The sequence below is a fragment of the Durio zibethinus genome, chromosome 17, assembly GCF_047325235.1.
Source record: "Durio zibethinus cultivar Kanyao isolate XHJ-2024 chromosome 17, ASM4732523v1, whole genome shotgun sequence".
In the NCBI taxonomy this organism is placed as follows: Eukaryota; Viridiplantae; Streptophyta; class Magnoliopsida; order Malvales; family Malvaceae; genus Durio; species Durio zibethinus.
The window spans coordinates 10,338,443-10,353,583 of NC_143178.1; positions in this window are offsets into that span (position 1 = coordinate 10,338,443).

Consider the following 15,141-nt stretch of genomic DNA (forward strand, 5'->3'; position numbering starts at 1 on the left):
TGATTTAAAAAAAAATCGATTTTATGAGGTTGAATCGAGTCGAAATCCGTCAGGAGCCGATTGACTGTTAACCTTAATTGAATCAACCACTAAAATAAAAAAAGTAATTTTTTTATTAATTTTAAAATTTATAATTTTTTTAATAATAATTTCACTAATTTATAAATAATTTTAGAATTATTTTTTTAATTTTTTATAAAATTTCTCTTTCATTTTAAAAAATGCATTTTTGGAGAAATGTTATCACTTTGAAAACTATACTTTGAAAAATCTTATAATTTTAAAGTCTTATATTTTTCAAAAAATGTGAAGATCTAAAATTTTGTAGGAAGAATATATCAATAATTTTATTGACAAAAATTTTTTTAAAAAAATAAAGATGTAAAGAGATAAAATGTGAGGCGCATTTATAAGTCATCTAATGCAATGCTTAAACGTTTTGAATCTAACTTTGCCTTGATCTTTTTTTTTAATAATAATAATAAAAAAAAATAATTTTGAAAGTTTTTTTTAAAGTATTAATTTTTTAATAAAATATGATAATTCACATATTTATATTTTTATTATATTAAATATATATAAAATATAAAAATTATCATATATAATTTATATTGACACATTAAATATAATATTTTTATTAAAATTTTAAATTATCTTACTTTTATATCTTCCTTTATATAAACTTTTATTAAAATTTTAAATAATATCATTTTTATTTTTTTTCATATATCATATTTAAAATTATTATATCTAATTTATAATATCGGCTACGCATATTCACCTTGTCCTTTATACTTCAGTCAATGAACATCGCTTGAGCTGTTTAGGCTATCATTGAAATTGAAAGAGAGGAAGAAAAGCGAAAACTACAGCCTTTTCCATTGTGGACTATTAACTATTTCGAACATGACATCATTCCGTTACAAGTACATTTTATAAAATTTCTATACATAATTTCAAGGGCCATATTCCTCTCACAATAACAAAATAAATGAAAACATGGCGAGAAAAGTAAATGAAAGTAAAGTCCACGTAGGAGGTTTAGGTTTTTTTCTCCAAGTGAGGCTTCCTCAGAGCCATTGCTGCATTTAGCAGAATACTTGTTGTTGAGTCAGATAACTAGAAAGGGAACCATTGAGATATCCAAAGATTAGGGCAGAGATTATCACCTGAGGTAGCTTAGAGTTAACATTCGGTATAGACAAGTAAAGACTAGGATGTGCAAAGCAATTGTGTAAAAAAATGCAAATGTTTGAGCATATCTGCTATGGACACCCAATTTGATCCAGGTTCAGATTAATCGGACCTGATCCAATGAGGTCAGTTAAGCCTAAGGATTAGGTTTAAGTAATTAATTAATTAATTACTTAATTATTTTATTTTATTTTATCTATTTTTGATTAATTTTTTATTGATATCAGGGGATAATGATAAATATTAGAATAATTAAAAAATAATAAGAAGTAAAGGAAAATGAATCCTGTCGAGAATGGGCCTAATAGAATCATAGTTGGACTTAATCCTTATAGGATAGGTCTAATGATTAATCTGATAATCTAAAAACCTAATCAAGAAAGGAGTTCGAATTATTCAGGAACTTTGAAGCTTGATTCCTATAAATACCTACTGATCAGAAGCAAAGAACAGACAAAAAGTAGAGAGATAAAAAACAAAAAAAAAGTTTAGAAGAGCAGAAGTAGTTCTAAAATTTTTAGGATTTTTTTTGAATTTTTGAATTTTTTTTAAAAATTTTTTTGAAAATTTTCTTAGATTTCGATCAATTTTTCAGCGCCGTTTAAATTTTTCGATGAAATTCTTACGAACTTTCTAGTTTCTGGCTATTTCCCTAATTTTCGACATCACACTTCAGAAGCCTTTGAACTTTTCGATGAACTTTAGACAACCCTACCCAGATTTCGAGGACAATCTCAGAATCCAATGAAGGACTCAACCGGTGTTCTTGAATCCTAGAAAAAGAGAGAGAGAAAAGAAAGGGAAAAGAGAGAAAGAAGAGGAGAAATCTACTAAAAAAAGACCAAATTTAGCCTTATATACCCTATAACATGACGTCATTTTGAAGTTAAGAAAACCCTAGGATCCGTCCGTTTCTATTCGGACCGATCCGACCTGAAACGTTGACCCACTTTTGACCCGTCTCCAACATTTGACTCAAGTTAAGCTGAGTCACGAGGCGACCCCTAAGCTGTGTCATTCCAGCCTTTTTCTGTGTCTGTAGTCGAGCCATCCTTAGCCACTCCAACTGGGCCGGGCCAAAAGTTTTTTTTTTCATTTAGTTTTATTATTTATTTATTGAATAAATTGAAATAATTTATTTAATTAAACATCTTTAAATTTTCAATGATTCTTTGAATAAAAATTAAAACTTCAATTAGCTGTGAGCTTTGATAAACAACAATTCAGGGGCTATCAACCCTACCCATAAGGTTTCACTCCATATTACCCTACTGTGAATAATGCTTTTATTTACCCATATTAACCAATCCCACAGCCATCATACCCCTAAACATATCAACCTTCCTTCAAGCTTCAGAATACCACATACAGTCCTAACTCTCAACCTCCTTCGAGACCTCAGACTCATCTGATTAGCCCAATGGATGGTTCACGAGAGTAACAAATTACTTGTGAAAAGCTTGTATTTGATCCAATTCTCATGATCTATACAAAGTTATATCATGAGCTTTACAACAATCATCTGATTGTTCCTAGCTGACTAGAGCCTTTCAAGCCATCATATCCTAAATGGTATGATTCTACAGCCAATTGTGACTATCATTATGAAATTACAAGTTATTTCATCAAGAATTACACTGCATTGAAACACAAAGTGCAATGGTTGATCAAGGATAGAATGATTAACTTTGATACAGAAGGGGTAACTACATCAAACGTTAGTGGTAATCCTTTGCCTAATCACAACATGAATGCCCTGAGTGAAAAAAATGAGCATCATCTGAAAAAAAGTGTCAGATATTAAAACACCTCTCAATCAACTATTTGATGTTTTATGAAAAGCTAACATGATACAGCCAATAGGTCCCCATAATTATCATAGAGCACATGTAGTAGGTACAAGCTGTAAATATCATAGTGAGGTAACTGGCCACTTTATTAAAAATTGTGAGCAATTTTGTCAAAAGGTACAAAAACTCATGGATTCATATCAGATAGAACTCTATGAAAAAAAAAGAGGTCTCAAAGAATGCTGAAGTATCTATGATCGACAGGCCAGCAAAACTATTTCCAAAGTCAAAAATAATTCACTGCGGAAACAAGTCAAAGTCAGTCATAGACAAGCTTATTCCTAGGCTAATAACTTTTAAAGTCCTAGCTCTATTCTCATATAGGGATAACAAATTGTACCCTAGAAATATGATTGTGATACAGTAGTTCAAGGGCAAAAAGAGAATACCTCTAAGTCCAATGTCATCAATATAACTAGTGTAAGAGGTATCACTCAAAGTGAAGATGCTGCACTCCTAAAATTTTAGAGAAAGCTAAAAGAGAGAAAGCCAAATGGGTGACTAGCAAAATAATCCAAATGTGATACCTGAAAAAGAAACCCAAAAGTCGGTGTCAGAAAAATAGGCTTATGAATTCTTAAAGCTGGTAAAACATAGTGAATATTCAGTGGTTGAATAATTGAACAAGATGCCAGCATGAATCTCATTATTATCACTACTATTAAATTCAGAATCATACTGAAATACCTTGCTAAAAGTATTGAACCAGGCATATGTAGTACATAATGTATCTGTTGAGTATGTGAACCATTTAGCCAAAAACCTTATTATGCCAAATTATATATCATTCAGTGATAATGAGATTCTTCTAAAATAAAGAGGTAGCACCAATGCTCTACATATCACGATTAAGTGTAAGAGCCATATCATAACCAAGGTCTTTATTGATAATGGCTCCGCTATCAATGTCATGCCTATGTCAACTTTGGCAAGGTTACCTATCGATTATTCTCATATGAAAGATAGTCAACTGATCATGCGAGCTTTTGATGGGACCAAACTGAAAGTCCTGAAAAATATCGAGATGTCTTTGTAAATTAGATTGTGCACTTTTAATGTAAAATTTCAAGTGATGGATATTTCTCTATTTTATAACTGTCTGTTAGGAAGGCTATGGATTCATATGGTAGGTACTGTACCCTCTATCCTACACCAAAAGATCAAGTTTAATATAAAAGGTTGATTGGTAGTGGTATTTGAAAAAAAAGACATGCTAGTGACCTAACCCTTGAATGTCCTATATGTGAAAGCTGCTAAAAAAGCAATGGAGTGTTCCTACTGATCTTTTAAACTAGTCAATTATGTTAGGGCAAGACCTAAAAATTGATAATTTTCAAAGATAGTATTAAGTCAAGTTGTCAATAAAGGTTGGTATCCTAGAGTGGGATTGGACAAAAACTTACAAAAAATAAGAGAGCCCCAAATAGTGGTGAAAAACAGTGAAAGGCTAGGCCTAGGCTATGAAGCAGAAGAATGGGAAGGCAAAAGAAGATAAGTAGGTAAAACAACAAGACTAATGATCATCCCACATTTGTACGAGACTTTTAAGCCTGGAAAATTCATGTACCCAAATGCAGAAAAAAGTTTTGAACAAAGTATGAAAGAGGCATTCGCTTAGTTGACCATCCATGTAATTGAATATAAAAAGGGGTTTGAAGGAGAAGGATGGGTCCACCTTTGTCTGTCAGATTATGAGCTGAATAATTTAAGTATCATTGAAATACCTTTTACCTTTGAGACTAATTCAATGTAATTGTACATTCCAATAGCTATTACCCAAGGCATTTGGGTGATTTTTCTTGTTTAAGCCATATATCTTTTATTATTTTAATAAAGATTAAGAAGAATGCATTTTCATTCATTTCTTCTTATGCTTTCATTTTTGTCATTTTTTTATTTTTTTCTAAACACACCTCGTTCACCATATCCTCTATATGGTGTTTGCCTTTCACACTATAGGGTCATTAATACTGCTCTGTCTTCTTGTGGAGGATCATGCTAGGTGACCTTGCTCAGACACTTATAAGCATCTTATAAAGAAAATGGATTTCTGCCTACTAACATTTAAGTACTAGCACTGGCATACTCTTTTTTCAATCTTGCTAAGAAAAACACTACAGCTAGGGTCTCTCGTTGCTCTTGGTTTATCTTCAAATCAGTAGACAAGGGCATGAGTTCATTAAACTCATCATTTACCTCCTTGAATGCAACAAAATATTCCCTTAGGCTTTTATTAGACTACTCCATTCTAATGCATCCCTTGGTAACAACTGAGATCCTCTACCAATTCTTAGAATTTTTATAAACAATTTTTTAAGCATCCCAAAGTTCTTTACTTGTGAGGTATTGATTGAACATCACCTTGACTCGTTGTTCCATCAAGTTGAACAAGTGTTCAAGTACTCAATTGTCCTTTTATTTCCATATTGTATTCTCTGAGCTTTTCTTTGTTAAAGGCTCACTTGTAAAAAACTGAGCATTTCCAAGACCTTGCAAGGTCACCAACATAGTCATACTCCATTACAAGTAGTTGAAGTGGTTAATTTTTTTATTCGACAATCGTGAGCCCATGATAATCTCTTAAGTTAATACCTTCGATATGGTTGCCTCTTCCTTGGCCATGACCACAAAACATTTTCCCTCAATAACATAATTGGTAATCTTTCAATTAGGGAACACAACCCCCAATCAACAACCAGGACTCTATCCCTAGTTCTGCAGCTACGAAGAACTTATCTCCCTTAATTTATCATTCATGAAGAGGTTGTAACCTTTTTTTCTTGCCACTTTCAAGAATAAGGGGTGACCCCTTTTCAATTAATGATGGACTACTACAGAAGAAGGAAATACTTTAAGTACGCTACTTTAGGGTTGCAAGATTAAAATTTGTAAAAATGATGGCTTGGGTGACAACATAAGGGCCATCGCAAATGGGTTTGGGGAAAAAGAAATAGAAAAGTGTGGCAGTGGCTAGGGTTGCATCATTAGCTTTGATATCATGTTAGAATTAAGACTTAAGAGAACAACATGTTAATATCTTGGATTGCTTTTCATTATATAGACAATACTATGAAAAGAGAATCAATTACAAATTACAAATTACAAATTACATATTAATGCTCTCAATTAATCCCTTCTAAATTGTCTCTTATGGAATATTTCCATAATATTTCGGCTCACACATGCATACACTAACAAGTTTGACAAAGGCATTTCTCTATATAGATTAAACTATTAAAACAAGGAAATATACAAGCATGGAGAATATGAAAAAAAAAAAGGGACATTTTTAACTAGTCTAATTTTCATAGTAATAAAAAAATAACCAATATATGGTTTTCCTCCATAGAGAAATTATTCTCTCAAACTTTTTTTCTTACTTTTGCCCCAGTAATTGAACAAAATAGAAATCTTAGCAGTTTTGCCTCTTATAGACATGTCATTGAATTAAAAAAAAAAAAAGATCGGACACTTGAGGTTTTGACATTCATGCTTACTTGTGACCAGAATGTGCCTAGAAAGTAGTAGGTTAACTCATTTTTATTTAAGTTTAGAAACATATAGCATCATGAGGCTACCCTACATCCTTGTTAAAAAACATGAACTTATGATTGCTACACACACATACACATACTTGTATGAGCAAGCAATACCTCATGTACTCTCAACAAGCTTTTGTCTATTTTTCTAGCTGTTTTCCTGGTTTTTAGCTATTTTGAGATCTTGTTCATCAAGTACACTTTTCTCCTTTTCCAAATCAAATTCCACAAAAATTAGAAAAGAATAATTAGTTTCCTACTTGATTATACTAGCACATAATCATGTACGCTGTACATGAATAAATGTTATTAGTAATATATTATTTTTAAGTTATACCTTTGAAGTATAAATAAGTAACTTTTTTTACATTTTTAAGTGATTTAATAGTAACAAAGCATGGCAACAAACATAAAGTGAAACTAAAAATACCATAAATTGTAATATTCAATAAGATTAAAATCCCACCAATTACTGATTAGGTGTTAATAATTCTATTTATATTTCTATTTATAAAAAAAATGATGAAATGACAATTTAATGATATAAAATAGGATAAACCAACTAAAATCCTTTCACTTAAAAGTCATCTCCAATGCAGATGAAGAATACATTATTTTAGGCTTGAAGGATGAAAGAGACTTAAAATAGAAAGTTAGAGGAAAAGAAAAGTGGAAGGATAGAGAACATTATTTCTTTCCATCGAGATGCTTGGTAGAGTTGAAAGTTGGATAAAGAAACTAAAAAATTATAATTTTTCCATTAAACTTTTCCAATTTTTGTCAATATAGATAGAAAATGGCAATTTCTCCGATTTTCTTTTCTCTCCTACCCTCAGAAAATGAGTAACAAATCAAAATAAAATCGACTAATAATTTCAACAAAAGAAAAAAATGCAGTCTTAATTAGTTATCACTCCAACGAAAATTATAGAACAAACAAACTGATCTCGAGCAACTTTTTAAATCGATGATACCTTTTCAGAAATTAGAAATGATGGAAATGAGAGAAAAGAAAGGACTAGACTTGTGACGGTTGGATCCACCTTGTGGAGCATCCATTTTGGGGACTTCGGATCCCGTCAAATGCGTTTTGCGTTTCATTAAAAATGGATAATTGTGATTTGAAATTTCTTTTTCTTTTTTTTTTTTTAAATTTTATAGTGCTAAAGATAAGAATAAGATTGAGAAAGATTTATGGGATTTTGGATTATTGGTTAAATTGAATGGGTTTTTAAGGTTTATTTCTTTCTTGAAAATATATAGATTTCTATTTTGCGTTCCAAGACTTCAAGTAGTTTTTAAGCTTTACTCAATATTTAGGTAGGGCTTAGGTTTAGTCTATTTTAGAATTACTGAAATTAAGGATAACTAAGTTATAATTAGAGAATTGCATGAATTAGATGTATAAATGTGTATGTAAATACATAAATTAACTAGAAAACTTGCCTTGCTTCGCTATGAGATAATTTATATCATTAAAGCCAATCACTATTTCAAGATTAATATGTTGGGCCGCAAGCATCCAAAGTTCTAAACCAAATTCTAATCCTTACACCTTTCACCGTTAATTATAGTAAGGCAATAATAGGTCACATGTACATCATTTTTTTTTTTTTTAAATTGAATCCTTAAAATATGACAGACAATATGCTCATGTTGATGTAGGTTCAAAATTTTTTATTTATAATTAATAATATTTATAATGAATTTAATAAATAGATATAATTTCATTCATAATTTTTAATAAAAATAATTATTAAGAAAATTTTATCAATTAATTTTTAATTAATATATGCATTTTATTTTCATAACTTATATAATAAATTAAATTCTTAACCACTCTTTTAAATTTATCTTTATAAACATAATTAAAAATATTAAAATAAATAAATAAAAATAAAAAAGTGAACACTAAAAAAAAGAAAAAAAGAAAGAGTCAAATAAGGATACTAAGTGCACATTTCTATTTAAAAATGGTAAAGAGTAGGTTAAGGATAGGTTTTTACTTATCCTAACTTTTATTCAACATTGAGTTATTATTTTTTACGCTTGACCTGACCCAACATATATATAGATATATAACTTGCATCCTACCCGATTTGACAAAAAAATAAATTCAACAGTATAACATTCATTAAAATATTTTTTAATATAAATTAAATTTTAATTATATAAATATAGTATTTTCTTAAATTAAGATATAAATAATAACTATTAATACAATACCTTTATAAATATAAAATTATATAAATAATAAAATATATATTTTTATATTTACTCATCTCCCATTCGACTTTGACTTTGATTTTAAAAGAATCACCCATGTTGGATTAGCTAGTTGAAACTTGCTGAATATGGGTTATTTTGCCATTATAACCTAATTGACCCCATCTTTTATAAAATTGATCTCATAAAAAAAAAGACAAAAAAAAAAGGCTAAAAAAGGGAAAAAATGAATCAAAATGTAAGTACCACGGTGACACTTCAATTATCCATTTATCTTTTTAAATATAGATGAGAAATATTAAAATAAACAATTAAAAAAAAAAGAAACCTAAACCAAAAAAGAATAAAAAAAACAAAGCTCAATGGGATACCACATGGATACTTCTATTTAAAGGTGGCAAAGGGTCAGGTTTGGGGTGCCACATGAACATCTTAATTAGGGCTGAATAAACGGTCGCTTCGGTTAATTCGATTGTAAAAACTATAAAACCTATTTAATCGATTTAGTCTCAAAATAAAACAAAATCAATCGAAGTATAAGACGAAACTGAAAAAACCAAACCAACTTAAGCCAATTAGTTTGGGTCGATTTTCTTGGTTTCTTGCTAAGGTTTTCATTATAAAAAATCTCTTCATATTGAAAAGAAAAGCACTTGAAATGTTGGAATTTCATAATATAGCAGCAAGAGAAAGTTTCTATCTTCTTGGATTATACTTTGGATAAGATATAGAGTATTGCCTTGCAAAGATAGAATTTGGTACAAATAAGCTAATAATTGATGGTTAAGGTGATACCTATATCGACCATTCTAGTTTTTGAGATTGAAAAAAGCAATTGGAAGTTGATGCTTGAAAACATTTCTCAATTGAAATCAATTCTACAATAAAGAAACAGAGAGTTACAGGAAAGCTATGGATTTCATTTCATACCTAGTAAAATAAAAGTAAAATATGTTAGATTGTTGTTGCAATGGAAGATATAAAAGCCAAAAAAAGAAGAATTACAAAAAGCAAGTATAAGTAGAGATCTAATAAGAGAACCTAGAAAAATAAACACCAAGTACAAAAAGAGGAACCAGCAAAGAATTATACAAAAAATTCAATGAATTAGAAATAAAATAGGAAGACAATATGTCAAAGCTCTTACCTAGAATTCATGCACTAGATTGTACAATATTCAAGATTAAGCCTGAAGATTCAAGATCACACATGTGACTCTGTGACTTGAAAGATTAGAAAGAGCGAGAGATTCAGTGAGTGTCAATGAAAGATTTAAATGAGAGCTTAATAGATTGACAGATTGCAACTTATGTAAGGAGTGAGGATAGCACAGGTATACAGAGTCAAAAGAGGTGGATGGAAATGTTTTGAGAGAGAGTAAGGTTTATTAAAAAAAATGTTGAAAAATAAAAAGAAAATATTAATATTATTTTAAAATTATTTTACCATTTAAATAAGTTTTTTTCAATTGGTTCAATTGTTAGAATCTAAAACAAAAAACTGACCATTTAAATTGCACGATAAACCAACTTACCCATATACCTTGAATTAACCAACCAGATTTAACAATTTCCTTCAATTTCGATCTGGTATTTCGGTTATATTCAACCTTTTCTCAACCCTAACTTTAATTGACCTCATTTCTTACAAAATTTAATGTATAGATTTGAAAAATAAAAAATCAAAAAGCAAAAAATAAAAAAAAAACAAATTTGGATGCCACATCAACACCTTTATTTGTATCTTTTTTTTTTTTTTTACAAAAGTATCCAATTTTAAAAAAATTAAAAAAGTTTTTTAATAAAAAATTAAATGGCCTCACACATAATTTTTAAAAAAATAAAAAAACATTATTTATTTAATATGAAAAAATAAATAAAAAAAGAAATAACTAAAAAATATAAAATAAAATAAAAAAACTTATTGGGTGCCATATGACACCCAAATGAGTAAAATTAATATATTTTTAATGTACATATTTAAAAAATTAAAAATTAAAAAAAGTAGAAAGCCAAAAAATAAATTTGGATGCCACGTCGACAACTTTATTTGTATTTTTTTTTTACAAAAGTATCTAATTTTAAAAAAATTAAAAAAGAAAAAAATTTTTAATAAAAAATAAATAACCCCATATATAATTTTTAAAAAATAAAAAATAACATTATTTATTAAATATGAAAAAAATAAAAAAAATAAAGAATATATAAAAAATAAAAAATAAAAGAATGCCATGGCTCCCAAATAAGTAAAATTAATATATTAGATGATCTTTCAATAGATATTTTAACAAACATCTTTCAACCATGAGCTTAGAAGTTCAAAAAATGTGTATAAGGAATAAAACCATTTCAAGATTACAAAAACAAACGAAATTCTTTATGTTGGCATGGATATTCTGCTTAAGCTAGATTAACCAATAACAAGAAGGTTTTTTAATGTATTTTTTATCTGGAAGACTAAATCCCATTATTGGCATGGATTCTTGTCATCTAGGTTGTTTCTTCTTGAGCTTATAGTTTTTGGGCTTTCTTTGTTCTCCCATGCCTTTAATACTTCTAGGTTTAAGATAATGGCTAAGAGAACTTTGCCTTTGATTAATGTGATCAATAGTGTAGTTCAGGATAGAGAATAAGATTTCAAGATATTATTTTTTGCATTTTTAAATTTGTTGAGTTTCCTAATAAATGTTGGTAATAAACTATTAAGTTGTTATATAATTGTGTTAGTAAAGATATGAGGAAAAATACTCTAATATCTTGTAAAAAAGTATATTATTAGATTCATTGATTTCTTCATTTATGTTCATAAATATGTTAATCTATTAGGCCATTTTTGGACACCTTACTTAGCTTTTTTCACCAAAATTTTTCTCCTATTATTTTCCAAGAATGGTTTCACTTTCTTTTATTGTAACTAAGAGAGAAGAATCCTTGAATAACCCTAAAGCTTTCTTTTAAAGATATTTCCTCTTTTTCTAAGCATTAGATCAATGTTAATTCAAGAGAGACATGTGTTTGACATTTTCCTCTAATACTTAATGAAAAAGGTTTTAAATGTAGACCATTAGATTAAGGTACTTTAATCTAAGGGTTGAAAATACTCCTTACATTTCTCTTACTTTATGCACTTTTCTTATTAGCCCTTAGATTAACATTCATCAAGGTAAGAGATTAATTTATCTTCATGTACCAAACTTGATGAGTGAAGCTATGGATATAGACCTTTGGATGAATGTTCCTTTAGTCTAATGGCCTAAATCATTCCCTCTATTTTTTTCTTTTTATGTGGGGCCGTCTAAATTTACATGTGAAGAGATAATTTTGCCCATCTTAAGCAGTTTAGGCCATTTCGCTTCTCCCTTCCGGATTTCTCACTCTCATGCTAATTTTATGACTTTATCATGTCAAGAAATGATAATGGATATCTTTAAACCTAAATTTGAGCCACATTCAAATCCAATCAAGTTTACAAAAACATTTTTAAAGCTCATTTTTTAGACTTTTGTAGTGTTTTTGAAGTCAAAATTTGATTTTTGAAATCCCGAATCAAAATTTTATTAATTCTAAGCCTTAATGGTCCTAATCAATACAATTTTTGAAAGTTGGCCTAGGTTTGACCAAGTTTAACTTGAGTTTAACTGAAAGGCATTTTCGTCTAAAATTCAAGTTTTTATCAAATTTAACGTTTTTCGTTTAAATTTCCTCAAAATTTTTTGTTTTGACCAAGTTTTGGACATTTTGAGCCTAATATTGATTTATATAACCTATGTTTGATTGAGGGGTATTTTGGTAAAAAAATATAAGTTTTGATTAAACTTGAGGTTTTGTAGTTAAGGTCTTTCAAAATCCTATGGTTTTGATAAATTTGACCAAATTGACATGGGTTTAATCAAATTTGATCAAAATCGGCTTTAGTTTGACTTTTTGGCTTGCATTTGATCAAAATTTTGACTAGAAGTTTTTTCCAAGCCTTTTCATATTTATTAATTATCTATCTTAGTTTTAACAATTTCAAAACTTTCCCTTCGATTTTTTTTCTCAAAAGTATAAGTCTAATCAAGATTGATTAAGCTGACTTTAGACATGACGTTTCACTTTACTTTGACTTTCACCTTTTTTTTTTATTATCAAGCCTAAAACCAACTTATTCAAAAGACTCAGACTATCCATGAAGTTTAAAACTTTAGGAAAAGAATTCTAAATCTTGACTTTTAGGCATCAAATATGATTGAGACATGTTTGAATAAAATTAGATATTTACACTAGCCATTGGCAGTCAATTACCTTAGGATAAGGAATCAACTAAATTGATTTCTATCTACAACAATTGGTTGCCCTCAGTTGGGCAGCCAATTGCTCCTTTGTTTCTTTATCTTAGATTTGCACCTGAAAGTTTGATATAATTTTGTCATACATGATAGTCGACTGTTCCTTATGACAATCAATTGCCCCTTACGGCAATCTAAGGTAGCTAACTATCTACATAAACCGTCTTCTTACTTTGATTTTTTATGTCTTGAATCAAACTTTTAACTATATGGAACTTTAACTTAAACTTATTAGAACTTAACATAATTTCGTTTTGATTAAATCTTTTACTTAATCATATACTTTTCATATTTTGAAAATCATTCTAACATGTCACCAATTTAATCAAATGATCAATAAGTTAGTTAAAATTATTCAAGAAATTTCATATGTGTTTGATACACAGGATCATGATAAAATATGATAAAATAATATTATAAATAGGATTATATTAAATAATATTATCCTATCTTGATAGTATTATAAATAGGATTAGATTAAATAATATTATTCTATCTTGTATTTAATATATGTAAGGATAAGGATAAAATTATTTATTTATTGATCAAAATTATATTTTTTTTAAATTTATACAATTTAAATTATTAATGTAAATTTTAAAAGTATAATAGAATTTGTAAATTTAATCTTATAAATTAAAAATAATCATTTTCATTTTGAAAGGATCGAATCATCTTATATCTAGAGAATAATTAATTTTCTTATAATTTTATCCCTTTCTTTATATACAAATTAAATATAATATAAAATGGTTATTATTTTATCTTATCTATTATCCATATACCAAACATGACCTTAATTGTAAAATAATAAAATGGAAAATAAGAGCATGATGTAAAAAAGGTAAGCCCTTACAGTTGGAAAAATCGTCAAAACAACTACAAAGGCCGATGGACCATTGAGTTGGTTTGTTCACAATCGGAACCGAAGGAGCAAAAGGCATAGGTTGAGGGGCATATGTTGGTGGGGCAGCCGCAGCTGGTGGTGCTGTTGGTGGAGCTGATATTGAGATTACAGTATCATTTGAATATAAGATTCTGGTGGAAAGAATTAATCACCAGAAGTTGGAATGAAAAAGTAGAAGCAATATATATAAATAGTCCCACAAACAAAAAATGGCGTATAAATGAAAGAGTTTCCAAGATTGATAAGTTCAGGTTTTTTTTTGTGTTGTTGGAGTTTTCCAGGCTGACATCATACGAAATGTATTTTGAGCAAAATGAGTGCATCATTGTGGGTTTTTTTTTTTAATCAGGGTTGAGGGATTTATTTTGACCATATATACATTTTTAATTTGCAAATAAAATCAGATAAACTTAGTTATTATCGCTGGAACTGCCCATGAATTTTCGCAATAGAGAACTTTAAATTTTTGAGGTTAAGTTCAAATTGAAAAATGTACTACACTCTACTGATATAACCCCAGTGTAATTGTTTACTTATTTGTTTATACTAGGCTGTCAGCGTCATGTAGAGATGGGACAACATGTTCTTTGTTCTTTTTGGTATTCTAAACATTCGTGTTTCACGAGAAATGATTTTTAAAAAAATATTTTTTATATTTTTTTAATATTTATTTGATAAAAATTAATTGGTTTATAAACAATAATTTATTAATTTTTAAAAGCCTAAGATAATTTTAAAAAAAAGAATTGCCTATAAATAAAATTATTTACAAAGTTTGCAGATATAGTTATACTCAAGTCTAATTTTGGATATAAATTTGTTAGTTCATATTTAATGTAATTTGATCTAAAATATTATTATATTAATAAAAATTTATTTATTTTATTTTATTTAAAAATTTAAAAATATTAATTTTAAAAATTTTCTAATATTTTAATTTTAAACATTTTTTTAATTATATTTAAACTAAGCTTTAGATATTATATTTTAAATTCAAACTTGATTTGATCTGATCTAAAGTAACCAAACAATAAAAAATATTTTTCATTAATTCATCCAAACAACAAAAAAATTTTACTTTTTAAGGAAATAAAAACA